Here is a 13,507-nt window from a genome sequence, read left to right on the forward strand (position 1 = left end):
CGGTGGACCGCTGCCATCAGCGGGTGACCTGCATCGCGTTGTTCTGTTGGGCAGCCCCGGGGATGCCAGCCCCGCCGTGAGAGCGGGCAGCGCCCCCTCCACGAGCCGCGCGGGGCTGCGGGGGCGGTGCAGCCCGGGCGGGCCGAGGAGGGCGGGGAGCGGCCTGCGTCGCGCGTCCCGGGACCGCCCCGCCGCGTCCCTCTCCGCGCGCCCGGCTGCCGCTGCAAACTGAAACCGCGGGGCCGAGCGCCGCCGGGAATGCAGACGTCCCCCAAGCCCGGCTGAAGTCTCCGGGGCTCCGAAGCCGGACGCAGAGTGAGTACTGATTTCGGCCGCTTGCCCCGAGGCTGCGGCGGGCTCCCAGCGCCTGGCCGTGCGCCCTGACCAGTCTCTGGACCTTTAAGACCCATCGCCTTCCAGTGGGTTCTAAGCTCCCTTGGGTTACCTGCCGACCCCTCCTCCGTCGGTGCCGCTGTGGCCGGCTGCTGGGCTGGGAATGAATCTGGAACAGGGTAGGGTTCCAAAACCAGGGATTTGTGTGACCTGGAAAAATGCTGAAAGACAGAAAAAGAGCAGCCGCTCCGTGGATTCGGTTTGGCCCTGTGATCGTGAGGGTTAGACCCCGTCCGCGCCCCGCGCCCTGCCCGCTGCGCCGCGATGACCTCCGTTTTAGGGAATGACCTCACTGTGTAACCTCTCCGTGTACCTGATAACGTGCTGGGTGTGGCGTGGCCGCTGTTGTGACTTGTTTTGGTTCTGTTTCCTTGAACGCAACCTGAGGCTGTGGTCGGATGACATCACGGAGCGGTGCTCTGTACCTGTCTTTCAAGAATGCAAAATGTTTTCGTGGGGATTTGACAGTCTCTTCTGCGCTGTCAGGGTGGTCCCGTGCCTCAGTTATAAACGCGTACGGGGCTGGTTCTTTATTCCCATTTTACAGCTTGAGAAAAGGAGGTTGAGAGTTTCAGAAGCGTCCTCCAAGGGTGGGACCTTGGGGCCTCTGACTAGTCCCCTAGGGAATCCACCTGTACCTACATCAGAGGAATGGAACTGCTTAATCGGCAGTTCTGGAAAGTTCCTGCTATATGAGATGTTTTCTAGAGGGAAAACCTCTGCATTGCAGGGAGGGCCGATAAGGAGTGGCACCTGCTGTTTACAGCCGGCAAGTTTATTTTCTAACGAAGAGTGCCTCTTCCTGACATGTTTGTGGGAACTGAATTTAACTTTTGCACGCTGATTTTTCAGTATCTAAAGAGTATTTATTGCTGGGAATGAGGTGGGGAGGAGATTGCTGCCTGTGTAAGATTAAAACAGAATAGTGACATTTAGCAAAATCATGCTAGATTAGCCAAGGCTACATCTGCCTGCTGATGGAGAAGGGTAGCTGGCCAATAGCAGTGAGGAAGGAGCGCCAGTCCTAGTACAGGCAGCAGGAACCCTTGATGACTGTTAAAAAAAAAAAGTGAACTTTGCAGACTGCCTGATGTGTTTAGGAAGCAGTGCCTTCAATTATAAACATTGTCTGTTACAGTTCTCATGCTTTGAGAGAAGATTCTCAGTGCGGAGAGGAGTTATTAATGGTCGGTTAGGTTTCTTGATTGTCCATGGATTGACTGAGTATAATTCTTCTCTCAGCAATGAAGGTTTAAAAGAGAACAAGTAAACTGATCATTTGAAAAAGATTTAGGAAAACAGGGGAAGTTAATTTGAACTGAGCTCGTAAAGTCAGCCAAATATTTGTGTTCCTATTTGTTGTTTATAATAACAACTATCTGTAATGCATCACTACTTCTTAGCTCGAAGTATTTACTTTTCCCACAATATGAACCACTTAATGGTTCAGTCCTATTTAAATAAAAAGCCCGCAACCTATGTTCTCTTGTGTACATAGATATCTTTGTCTCTTCTCTTTACCTCATAGTCCCCTTATTTTGGAGACTGTTTGAATCTGGGATATGTGTTTTAGCATCAGTGTATCTGGCCTCATAAGAAAGAGCTATTTTATCCTGTAGTTTTTTTTTATATATTGAATCTGCATACTGAGAAAGTACAGTGGGTCTTCACAAACAGTTGTGTTTTATTTTTTTCTCTGTGAATAGCTTTTAACTGAAAAATGTCAGTCACCCAGTGTTTCTCAACAGAGTACTAATGGCATTTGGGTTGACAGTTCTTAACTGGGCGGGGCTGTCTTGTTCCCACTAAATGCCAGAGCATGACAAAAACGCTCTCGTGCACATATTTTAAAAATACCCCTTCATTGGGTGCTGCTTCCCCTGGTTAAGATCAGTTGACACACTATTTTTATGGAGAGCCATAAATATAATTACTCAGTCCCATTGTCTCCAATCTTTAAGGGTCCGTTACAGCATCTCTTAAGACAGGTTGACTTCTGAGCAAGTCCATACATACATCTGAACCTTGGAGATTTGGGTGGAGGCTATGTGTAATCCTATTGCTAAAGTGACATTGTTAACCGTGTGCCCTCCTGTCCACATTTGGCAATAATAATAAATTATTACCAAGTGACTTTGATAGGTTTCAGAAAAAGAACAGATCAACACAATCTGTATTAGATCAGCGTATTGGCTCAGGGGTTAAGATGCCGCCTGCCAAGCAGAAGACATGGGTTCTATCTCGGGGTTGGAAAGATCCCCTGGAGAAGGAAATGGCAATCCACTCCAGTTTTCTTGCCTGGAGAATCCCATGGATGGAGGAGCCTGGCGGGCTACAGTCTATGGGGTCACAAAAGAGCCAGACACGACTTAGTGACTGAACAGCAAAAAAAAAAAATCAGCATTAATGGTTATAACTACACTTACTGATAATTATTGTGTTCTAGGCATGTGTCGAGCACTTTACATGATCTGATGATGAGAAAGGGAGGGGGTAGATACCCTTATCATGCCCACTTTACAGATCAAGAGAGTAAGAGCCTGATCTTTTAACCACTGCCCTGTGTTATTTCTCAGGACATGTTTAACAGCTCTCCATAAAATACTTCCTAAAAAAGTGAGTTTTAGTGGGTGAAGTTAACACACACTAAAGTCTCATTTGACTATATTGTCTCATTTGGCTGTGGTTACTTTTGTTCTTAGAGTACCAGCTTTTTACTCTACTGTGAGCGCTTTGAAGACAAGAGCCACATCTTTGGACCACCATTGCATCTTCCATGGTGCCTTCTGCATAGTAATTGCTCAATAAATGTTTGTTGAATTGAAAAAGAGATTTTTTTTTTCTCAATATGAACAGAGCCCTAAGATACTGTTGCACGAGTATAGAGATTTATCTTAGGTAGGCAGAAAAGGGAAAACAATATTTGTTTTTGTTCTCTAAGCTTTATGAGCATTTACAGCTTAACATCTGTTTGTCCATTAGCTAAAGATTAGGTAATCGAAAAAGATCCATAATGAACTCTTTTTGTTTAACTTCTACAATGGTCCCCACGTGGTGCTGAGGATACAGACGTGAAGTATGGCCCATATAACAAATATAAAAACACAGTGTAAAAAGTGCTAAAAAGCATTGCTATCAAGGTGCTGTGAAGCAGTGCAAGTTTGAGGGAAGGGGGATGAGCTTAAGCTTGGGCCTGTTTTTCTGGGAATAAACATTAGTAAACCGAGTCCCTTAAAGGAGATCTGTAACCAGTCAGTTCAAGGCTGGCCTCTTCAGAGATCTGAATACATCCAACTTCCCAAGCATTGGCTCACCTCATTCATTATCTTCTTGATCCCATCTTTCCAGACTTGCCCCTAACTACCAGTAGAGTTACTCAGATCTCCCCCCTGCACACTTTTCCGTATGCTGTTATGTGGGACTGAGAGTTTTGATTCATTTTAGGGCTCTCTCGTGCGACTTTCTTGACAACTGTCCCCTGCAGACAGGATTCCCATCAGGTGTCAATGATAACCCGAGATTTCCATTTGTCCTGCGCAGTGCACAGATTAACTGGAGACTCCATAGCTGCCTGAGTCTGTGCTGTCTTCCAAACCAGCTTTGAGAGTGACAGGTCATCGTGTTCATCTTCCCGATGCTTCACAACCCAAACTGAGACGCAGGGAGGGCAGACAAGCTCATCAACAGGGTAACCTGCCTCTGCATTCCAGACACCTACCTCTCAGGGCACATTGTCTCCATTTCGTTTCTTGTTGAATATTTTGTGTTTGTCAGCTGCCACGTGGTGGATACATATCCTTAGCAAAACAAGGAAGAAACTCAGATGCTCAACTGCTCACCCTTTATCATTTTTATTGATTCCTTCGCTAGCAATAATTGGCACACCTTAGTTATACAGGTGCCTCTTGGTCTCTTTTGTTGATAGTATTTGTTTATTTTCCCTTCGATGCCTTTGCAACTCCTACAAAATCACAACAGTTTTATTTGGGAGGATTTCTTATGTGTTGGAAAGAAGCTTTGAGTCTGCTTTTACTGATTAATCAAGTTAACTTTGGTAAACAGGCTTCTTTTACATATTGCCAATGCACTTATAATTATCCTCAGTTCTCTAGGTCCCGTGGTACATACTGATCATAATGGCCAAGACGTGGGTGAGTGGTGATGACTCCGTGGCTCATCATCATCCAAGTTCTGGAACGTAAGGCGTTTCCCAGGAGTCCCGCTGATGGGCTAGTAATACCAAGCAATGGGGAAGCTGAGTGTAACTGAAGCAGGGCTTCCTTAATTGCACAGAGCTGTGTTTTAGCAGCGGGGCCTCCTCAGAGGAGAGAAGTTTCTTGGTTCTCAAATAGAAAAGGCAGCCCAGTGGGATAATCCCAGGCTAATCCATGGGCCTGGGACTCTGCTGACCCGTGTTCTGGGGTTGTACTTCCTCCTCCCCCTTGGAATGCTCGAATACAGTGCTTCATGATACGAAGTCTGGAAAGCATCTGTGTGAATTTCACCCGGGATCCTTAATTAAAAATGGAGATTGCCCAGGTCGCACCTCAGTCCTACCCAGTCAGCATCGCTGGAATCTATGGCCCAGTAAGCTTTCAAAGTAAATCCTTAAACCTGTAAAAGTGGAATGCCCGCTGCTTTAAGAAGGGAGTTGGCTCACCAGAGTCTGTCTGTGAGCAGCGGTGCAGTGCCGTCTTGCTGAGAGCTGTGGCTCTTCTACTCACAGAAGCTGAGACTTCTGAGCCATCCTGAGGGGCCTCCATAAACCGACCTGATTGATGTTCGTGGCCCTCTGTTGGTGCCTAAGAAAGGGCCTGAACCACTCCTGTTTCAAAGCTGGCATAAGAGAAGGCACCCGGGTGAGTATGCAGGCATACTCTTTGCACTCTGTCATGGATTGAGCGCCTCAGTATAAATACCTCGATGAGATCTTGATCCCTCCAGAGTTGTCTAGAATAGAGTTGCTAGGGCAGAAAGTTGCTCCTACAGAGAAACCAGAGACTCAGTCTCCTGCATATTATTTCTTCATTAGCTGTACTAAGGGTGGCCACAGTAGCAGAGAGTAAAATTATTTGTATGGTTTTCAGTCGTCTGAATTTTTTCTGTTTCCTTCTTATCGTGGAATAGGAAATTCTGTTTATATTTAACAAGGCAAGTAAAATCGTCTAATATAATGCCAGTACCATGTCTTGTCATCATCAGAATCCTGGGATATATGCTTTTAGACATGCTTCTTTTCATAATATTTTGTTTGCAGAGATGCATGAGGTTCAGAGGGCTTGGTCTACAGCAGGGAACTGAAACTTGTGGCCAGAATTTTTATCTTCCAGAATTCTCAACTTCTCTTTTATACTGACCATCTCTTGATTTATCTCTTTATTTAATTAATGTTTTAATGTTAAATTTTATACAGTATTTCTATGTGTCTAGAACAGAAAGGGGCTCTTGAATCAGAATTCAGATTAATTTTATTAAGCCTGCGCAGTGTTTTTAAACCATTTGAAAGCCTTTAGATAAAACTGCACGTTCTATTTTGTCATTGAAGCCTCCTACCCACTCTTCATTCTGGCCTGATACACTCATTCACATCCCCCAACGTATATTTTCATTTGAGTATTAGACTCCTGATCTACAGAGATAGGCAAATATTATTTTTCTGAAATTTTTTCAGAAAAAAATTTCACTTTTTTTCTTAAATCCTTGGAACTGAGCTATATGCTAGATGTGTGGGTATGTGTAGCATTAAGGATTCCACTAGTGGGCCAGAATATCTGCCTGTAAGATGACAACACTGTTGAGCTTGGTGAAGTCTATATTCTGTATTTTTCTAGTGTAAGAAGGATTTACACTACGGGCATAATCCCAGTTATCAATTGTCCTCAGAGTTTACGGTCATGAGACTGGAGAAGACAGATACTCTTGGGGTATTGCAGGACTGTTTTTTGAGGGAGCATCTATGCTGTTTAGTAGTCTGGACTGGCCATGTCAGCACCATACATCTTCCTTTCAAAACCAGCTGGAAAGTACTTTTGAAAAATAATTTTGTGAATCTAACTTATTATCTAAGGAATTCTGGTACCTTTCTCTTGACCAAATGAAAGCATGAAGAGACTTAAGTTTGCTATGCGAAGAAAAGTGCCCATGGATAACAACAGATGGTTTTAATAGAAAATGGTGGTCATTCCACCAACCCCCTATAAAGCCATCTCCTTTAAAACTAGCTAAAGCAGTCATTCTCAATGTCTCAGAGTTCCAGAATCCCCGGGGGGGCTCACAGCTTTTTAGGCTGTAACCCTTCCTCTCTCTTCCTCCTGCCTTATGCTTTTGGACAAACTCCTTTGCGAGTTTCTAAGTGTTCACTGTTGCCCTGCCCCTCCCCACACAGTGCCCGTGAGTGCTTCTGCTCCTGGGCCAAAAAACACAGAAAAGTGAACGTCGCTCAGTCGTGTCTGACTCTTCGCAACCCCATGGGCTCCCTGTAGCCCACCAGGCTCCTCTGTCCATGGCCTTCTTTCTCCAGATAAGAGTACTGGAGTGGGTAGCCATTCTGTTCTCCAGGGATCTTCCGGCCCAGGGATCGAACTCAGATCTCCTGCGTTGCAGGCAGATTCTTTACCGCCTGAGCCACCAGGGAAGCCCCCAAACCACTGAGCTAGGTGTTAATCGGCTGTGGCCGCCAATTCCGAGACCCTCCCTGAAGCAGAGAAGTATAACTCTGGTCCCCAGAACTTCTCGTTAAAAACACCAGAGATAAAAGCCCAAAACTGTCGCTCCTTGATGAACCATGTGAAGAACATGGCCGAATTAGCAAGCCTGTCCCTCAGCAAGCTGGCGAGCATGCTGGGGAGCACCTCAAGGGTCAGACAGCTCTGTGATTTCTTCACAGCTCCTATGCAAAGGTCCTGTCCAGAGGGAAATTGAAAAGCTAAGCAATGCTGCCTGCTCTCTCAGCCTGTGATTGTGCTTCTCGGCTGCTCTTTGCCTGCCCTCCACGGGTTTTTATTAATTATTAGCCATAGTAAAGAATCCGCCTGCCAGTGCAGGAGACATGGGCTCAGTCCCTAGGTCAGGAAGATCCCCTGGAGAAGGAAATGGCAACCCACTCCAGTATTCTTCCCTGGAGAATCCCGTGGACAGAGGAGTCTGGGGAGCTACAGCCCGTGGGGTCGCAAGAGTCAGACACGACTCAGCGACTAAACAAACAACAAAGGTGTTATTGTTTGACCTGGCACAATCCAATAGCTTGATATAACATTCATTGCCAGCAATCATTATGTATAATTTTAGTATAAAAAATTTAAATATGTATGGATTCCTGCATATTTCGCATAGTTTCACTGATTAAAATTAGTGATCATTTTTCCCTAGCAATATTATAAAATTATATCATCTTTTACGTGATGTCCTACTGTAACTTGAGTTTTAAGTCCGTCGGTTCATTAGCTAATTATTGTTAGAAATTTTAGCCATAAAGTGTCCACACATTTTAGAGATTGTAAAGGAAAGGCTCCCCTCTTTTTGCTTTTGAGTTTGAGTTCTTCCTTGGTTTCAAGAACTTTTTTCAATTATTACAGTAATGGGTGCTGAATTATTCTCAAATAGTGTTCTTGTGGTAGGATTCCTGGCCTGGCAAATTAGAACTGTCTCATTCTCTAGTCCTCTGACAATCATATTCTTACACCTCGTCATGAATTTCCAAAGATTGAATGTGATGAACACTGATCTACATATCTGCAGTTAAAATGTTGGCAAAATACCCCAGTTGATTTCCAGTTGAACTAGTGATAAACCGTAACTTTTCTCTGTGTGTAGAACTTCTCCACATTCTTCTACTAACCAATGAACTGAAGATTTGGTTACTATTTAAAATGGAGAGACAACCAGTAGGAAACAAACAAGTAACAAAGGACATTCTGATAATCTGTAGATAATTCTGGAATGCTATGGGAGAGGGGTTAGGTCCAGCAGTATGTATGTAGTTTGGAGAAGCTCTCCATGATCTAGATAAATAGAAAATAAATGAAAAGAAGAAAAGTCAACTGTTTATTAATTTGTTAAACAACTACTGTGCTAAGTGATTTATAGATTTCATTTAATCCTCTTAAGAGTTGCATATTTTGCAGCTAGATAATGGGTATTAGGACAGTTTTTAAAATGAGAACACTAAGGCTTAGATTAAATAACTTACCCTGGGTCACATAGATAGCAAGGTTCTATTTGATTCCTATGCCTTTTTCAGTAGACCAGTCTTATAAAATCCTAAACTTAGTAGTTTATATTCAGGCAGTTTAAATAACTGAGAGAGGAATTTGTATCTAAATTCAGAAAAACACTAGAAATTGATATTATGCCCTCAATATTGTGCTCAATATCTTAGTGCTGTGGAAATTCTGATTGATTAAATTTCCTGCTTCTGTGAAAGAGTATATTATACACTGATTGGAATTAGCAAATAAGAGTTTTGTTGAGAGTTTCTTCAGATGTCTTAATGGGCAGTAAAGAAGGAATAAATTACACATCTGAATATAGTGAAATTAAAAAAAAAAAGCAGGTAATATACGTAGTGAAAAACATCCTTCTAGTGTCAGAATGCAAAACTTTTGCTCAGACTTAAGGATAAGCAGCACTGTTCATATTTTTACAAATTTTTTACATATTTAAAATGAAACCTATTTAAAAATAAATTCTCCTATTCTATTGAATTTTTTTTTTTGTTTTAGGGGAAAGTGGGATGAAATGTGGAAGGTATTGATTATTCCCACTGTACAGATGAGGAAACTGAGGCACAAAGCAGTTAGGGAATTTGAGCAAGGTCATATAGCTGGTAGCAGAGCTGGAATTCAGACTCCAGTGGTCAGGCTCCACAGCTGTTCTCCTGACTAAATAACATTACCTCTTTAATATTTGCAAAGATTAAGCTTGCTGTTGGTGTACATTTTGTGAATTTGTTTTTCTTACCTGGTTTCTAGAACAATGCTTTATTTCACTCTGCATTTTCATTTTCATTATTTGGAAATCAGCTTGGAGAAGGGAACTTTGTACTAATTCCTGTCATTTAAGTCTTCTTATTAAGAACATGCTTCACTGAGAAGCCAGCTACAAGAATGGCCATAGGACAGGCTCATTTCTCAGGCACCACGCAACTGGCTCCATCTCCGTGTTTCCTTACAGATACCTTCTCAGTTTCCTTAAGAGACATTTTGAGTCCGTCATCCCTGTAGAGATTGAGATGGGCCGTTGCTTTTCTTACACAGCAGTCCATAAAAAGTTCTCATTTCTTTCACACTCTGTTAGGCTTGTGCCTAAGGAATGAATTTGAAAGCCCTCGGAAAACCAAGCTGAAAGGCTCTGAGGCAGCTGTTCCCCAGAGCTCAGAATTTTTTATTCTTGTACAATAATCATGTCACCAGTAACTATATATGCTTCAGAGGACCTCATAATCTTTTAGGATAAATAAGCAATGCATTTCAGCCCAAAGAAACTTTCGTCATGTAAAATAATATTGCCCTTTCTCTGTTTATGTATGAGTGTGTAACTTTAAAGCAGTGGTCACCACTGAAGTGCTTCACCATTCTGAAACTGAGGAGATCTTTTGAAAGTGAAAATCGCTTAGTCGTGTCCGATTCTTTGCGACCCCCCTGGACTATAGTCCATGGAATTCTCCAGGTCAGAATACTGGAGTGGGTAGCCTTTCCCTTCTCCAGGGGATCCTCCCAATCCAGGGATCGAACCCAGGTCTCCTACATTGCAGGCAGATTCTTTAGCAACTGAGCTATCAGGGAAGCCCAGGCAATTGATATTTGTAAAATGATACAAATTACTTTTGTTTACTAATTTATGATGTGCTAGGCCTTATGAACACATCCTCATTAATTCCTCACTACCATCTTGTGAGGTAGATGTCACCTTTATACCATTTAACAAATAAAAAAACGCAATCTTGGAAAGCTTAGGACTTCCCTGTAGCTCAGACGGTGAAGAATCTGCCTGCAACATAGGAGACCTGGGTTTGATCCCTTGATTGGGAAGATCCTCTGGAGAAGGGACTGGCAACCCACTCCAGTATTCTTGCCTGGAGAATCCCATGGACAGAAGACCCTGGCAGACTACAGTCCGTGGGGTCACAGAGTCGGACACAAAAATTTAAGCAACTTGTCTGAAGTTACAGATAGTGTGATTCCCCAGGTCCGTGGAACTCCAGAAGCTAAACTCCTGTGTTTCCCATTTGAACATCTATGATTGGGTACATAAGCTTTATGTGTTTATAGCGTATCATATTAGAGTTGCAGAACTGCAGAGTTCTCAAGCCTGACAGTTTACAGTTGAGTAAACTGTGTTCTAGAGAGGTGAAGACTTAAGTTCAAAGAACTTGTCATGGGCTGTCTTCCTCATTGTTCATTGTTCATTGTGTCGCTTCTAATCTGCTTAAATTGTGTGACTCACAAGCTTAAGAATGTCCTAGCCAAGCAAACCTTTTCTAGGGGAGGGACCACAAGAAGAAAGTAGGATGTCTTTTCCGGGTCTAACTTCTCTAGCTTGTTTGGGGAGCCAAAGTAAGACATAGTTGGAATTATTCATGCATCAAGTAAAATAACCAGGCTCTCTAAGGCATGAACACAACTTTAAAAGAAAAAAAAGCTGCATTGCTCCTCTTTGATGCCGAATCCAGGCTGTGTGGCTTGCTTTCTTCCTTGCCTACAACATAATCAGCCCCGGGGGGTAGGGAAGGGGAGCACTGGAAAAGTGGGGCTCACAAAGCAATAAAAGTGAAACGGTTGTCTTAGGGTACCGAACTTCACGCCTTTTGTGGCTTTTTTCCTAAGCGTTTGAGGTGCTCCTGTGTCGCAGCTCATAATCAGGCACTCACAGGGTGTGGCCAAATGTTCTAAGGTCTCTCGGGCTTGGATTTTGATCACAGATCAGCTGTGGCTACTGTCCCGGTTGCCAGGCAACATGTGGATGTTTATTTTGAGGTCTGCCCACAGGGTTGCATCAGAGGCCAAGGATGCATGTGCTCTCCACTTCCCAGAGCAAGCAGAGCTCAGGCTTTCTATTTTTATCTTAAGGCTGTGCAGTCCCTTTTAATATATTTCATGAGTGTATAGCATCCTCAGCCTGGATAGAATCACTTTCTGTTTTCCCCAGGCAGTGTTCAGGTCGCCTCATTTTGCCATGCTCTACTTTATCCAGCCGGTCGGACTCCAGACTGATGATCTCTGGCACTTCCCCGCCTCTGAGTCTTGCTCAAGCTGCTTTGCTCATCTGGAATGATTACCCTGTCCCTGGCTCCATCTCTTTGTTTTGTAAAACTAAAATTTTTCATCTTACTTTTTGAAAGTAGGAGAGTAAACTTGTTATAGCAAAAAGCTTATGGACCTTATTGTCAGTGTCTGTGTTCAAATCTAAGCTCTATAGCTTCTTAACTGTGAGATCTTAGATAAGTTACCTAACTTCTCTGAGCCTCAGTTTTCTCCTTTGTAAAATGCAGATGATAAAGAGTGGGTCCTAGGATTTTATAAAGATACACTAAAATCGAATGCCTAAAGCACCTGCCACAGTTCCTGGCACATTGAAGGTTCTATAGTCCTTACCTACCTCCCGATCACAATTGCCATTAATACTAAGTAAATTGTTCCCATCTTCTCTGTGAAGTTTTCCCTAGCCGTCTTCAAACCTGCATCTCAGAAATACAGTCTCCCTCTTCTGATCTCTTATAACTTGGTGTTGTACTTAGGGTCCTCTCACAGCTGACCTGGTCTCATATTGCACACGTGCGGAGGTGGAAGTTGGTACCCTAACTAGGTCTGCTGGCACAAAGCCATGTTCTCCCTGAAAGAGGAGGCTCAGCTTCACTCATAAATGACCCATTTCATGGGAATCAGGTTTTTTGTTAGGATTAAATATTATGCTTTGTTAGGTAACTGAACTGTGGTTCTCTTGAGAAGCATCATTATTATGGTAAATAATTAAAAGCGTCATGAGACACGATGGCCTGTCATGGTGTGACGGCAGGGCAAACAATAGACAGTTAAACATCTGAATATTCATTTCCTAAAGTGAACAGTCCATCCCCATAAACGTGTTCTCACTCAGTCCATGAATGGTGTCTCTGCAGAACAGCAGCGCTTTCTTTAGAAGGCCCCTCATGGGCCATCTATTGTTTGTTCCAGGTGTCTCACAGGAAGCAGCTAGGGTTTTTTTGTGTGCCTCTGAGTTTTTTTTTTTTTTTAAGTTATACAACTGCTGGATAATGCCAGTAAGGATATAGAAGACTAGATGTTTGGTTTCCCAGCTTGTGTTCTAACCTGTGCTTTAAACAAAATTTCTGGTGATTGAATAAAACTAATAAAATGTTGCTTTTGAGCCATCACACAATACTCATGTTTATTCATGTACAAATTCATACATTAATTTATTTAACAAATACTTATTAAACACCTGTTGTGTGCAACATTTGGGTATGTGCAGCTGCTGAGACAGGCATGGTCCCTGTCCTCATAGAGTTCAAGTTTGGGTCTCTGGCAGAAACTGTGAAAAAAGAAGTTTTTAAAGAAAATCTATTATTTTGTCTTTCATATTTTTTAGATGCATCATTAAAATAAGAATCTCATTATGGTTCAGAAACAAATTATACATTTCTCTCTTGTGCATCTAGCAGACCTAACTCAAAGTTAGTTACTGATTTGTCAGAACTTCTTAGTTCTAAAATTTTTTAATATTTGTTTTGTGCTATGCTCAAATTGCGCTAGTATTTGGTATCTGACTCTCTCACAGTAACCCTGTGGGGTATATGGTATTCCCATGTGGGAAACTAGACGCTCTTTGGGTTTAACTGACTTGCTTATGGACTCATGGCCCTAAGAAGCCATCAGATTGAACCTTTCTTCTGGTTTATTAATTATTTTCTTGATTTTAGTTTTCTTTTTCAAAAAAGCAAGGTATTAAAACCATACTTCATTCTTTGTTTAAATGAAACTTTGACAGTTAGCAAATGGAAACAAAGATTGGACTCAGCAGTGGGTTTTGAGCTCCTCTCTTCTCCTGAACACTATGGTGGGCACCTTGGGGGAGTGGAGATGATCTGTCTCTTGGTCAGTTTACAGCTTTGTTGATA

At 42.8% G+C, this 13,507-nt stretch overlaps 1 protein-coding gene across 9 annotated transcripts in view; it reads left to right on the top strand.

The window, feature by feature from the left end:
- The window catches only part of CAST (calpastatin), a 122,653-nt gene that overhangs the window by 46,339 nt on the left and 62,807 nt on the right, over nt 1-13,507 (top strand). For 2 of the 9 annotated variants that reach the window (XM_065919098.1, XM_065919103.1), the window contains exon 1: nt 184-315. The exons of the other annotated variants lie outside the window; for them this stretch is intronic. The gene's annotated coding sequence lies outside the window, so the exon portion shown is untranslated. Of the gene's footprint in view, nt 1-183; nt 316-13,507 lie in introns of those variants that run through there. 9 annotated transcript variants of the gene reach the window in all.

Source organism: Muntiacus reevesi, chromosome 1 (assembly GCF_963930625.1).
Source record: "Muntiacus reevesi chromosome 1, mMunRee1.1, whole genome shotgun sequence".
NCBI classification, from domain to species: domain Eukaryota; kingdom Metazoa; phylum Chordata; class Mammalia; order Artiodactyla; family Cervidae; genus Muntiacus; species Muntiacus reevesi.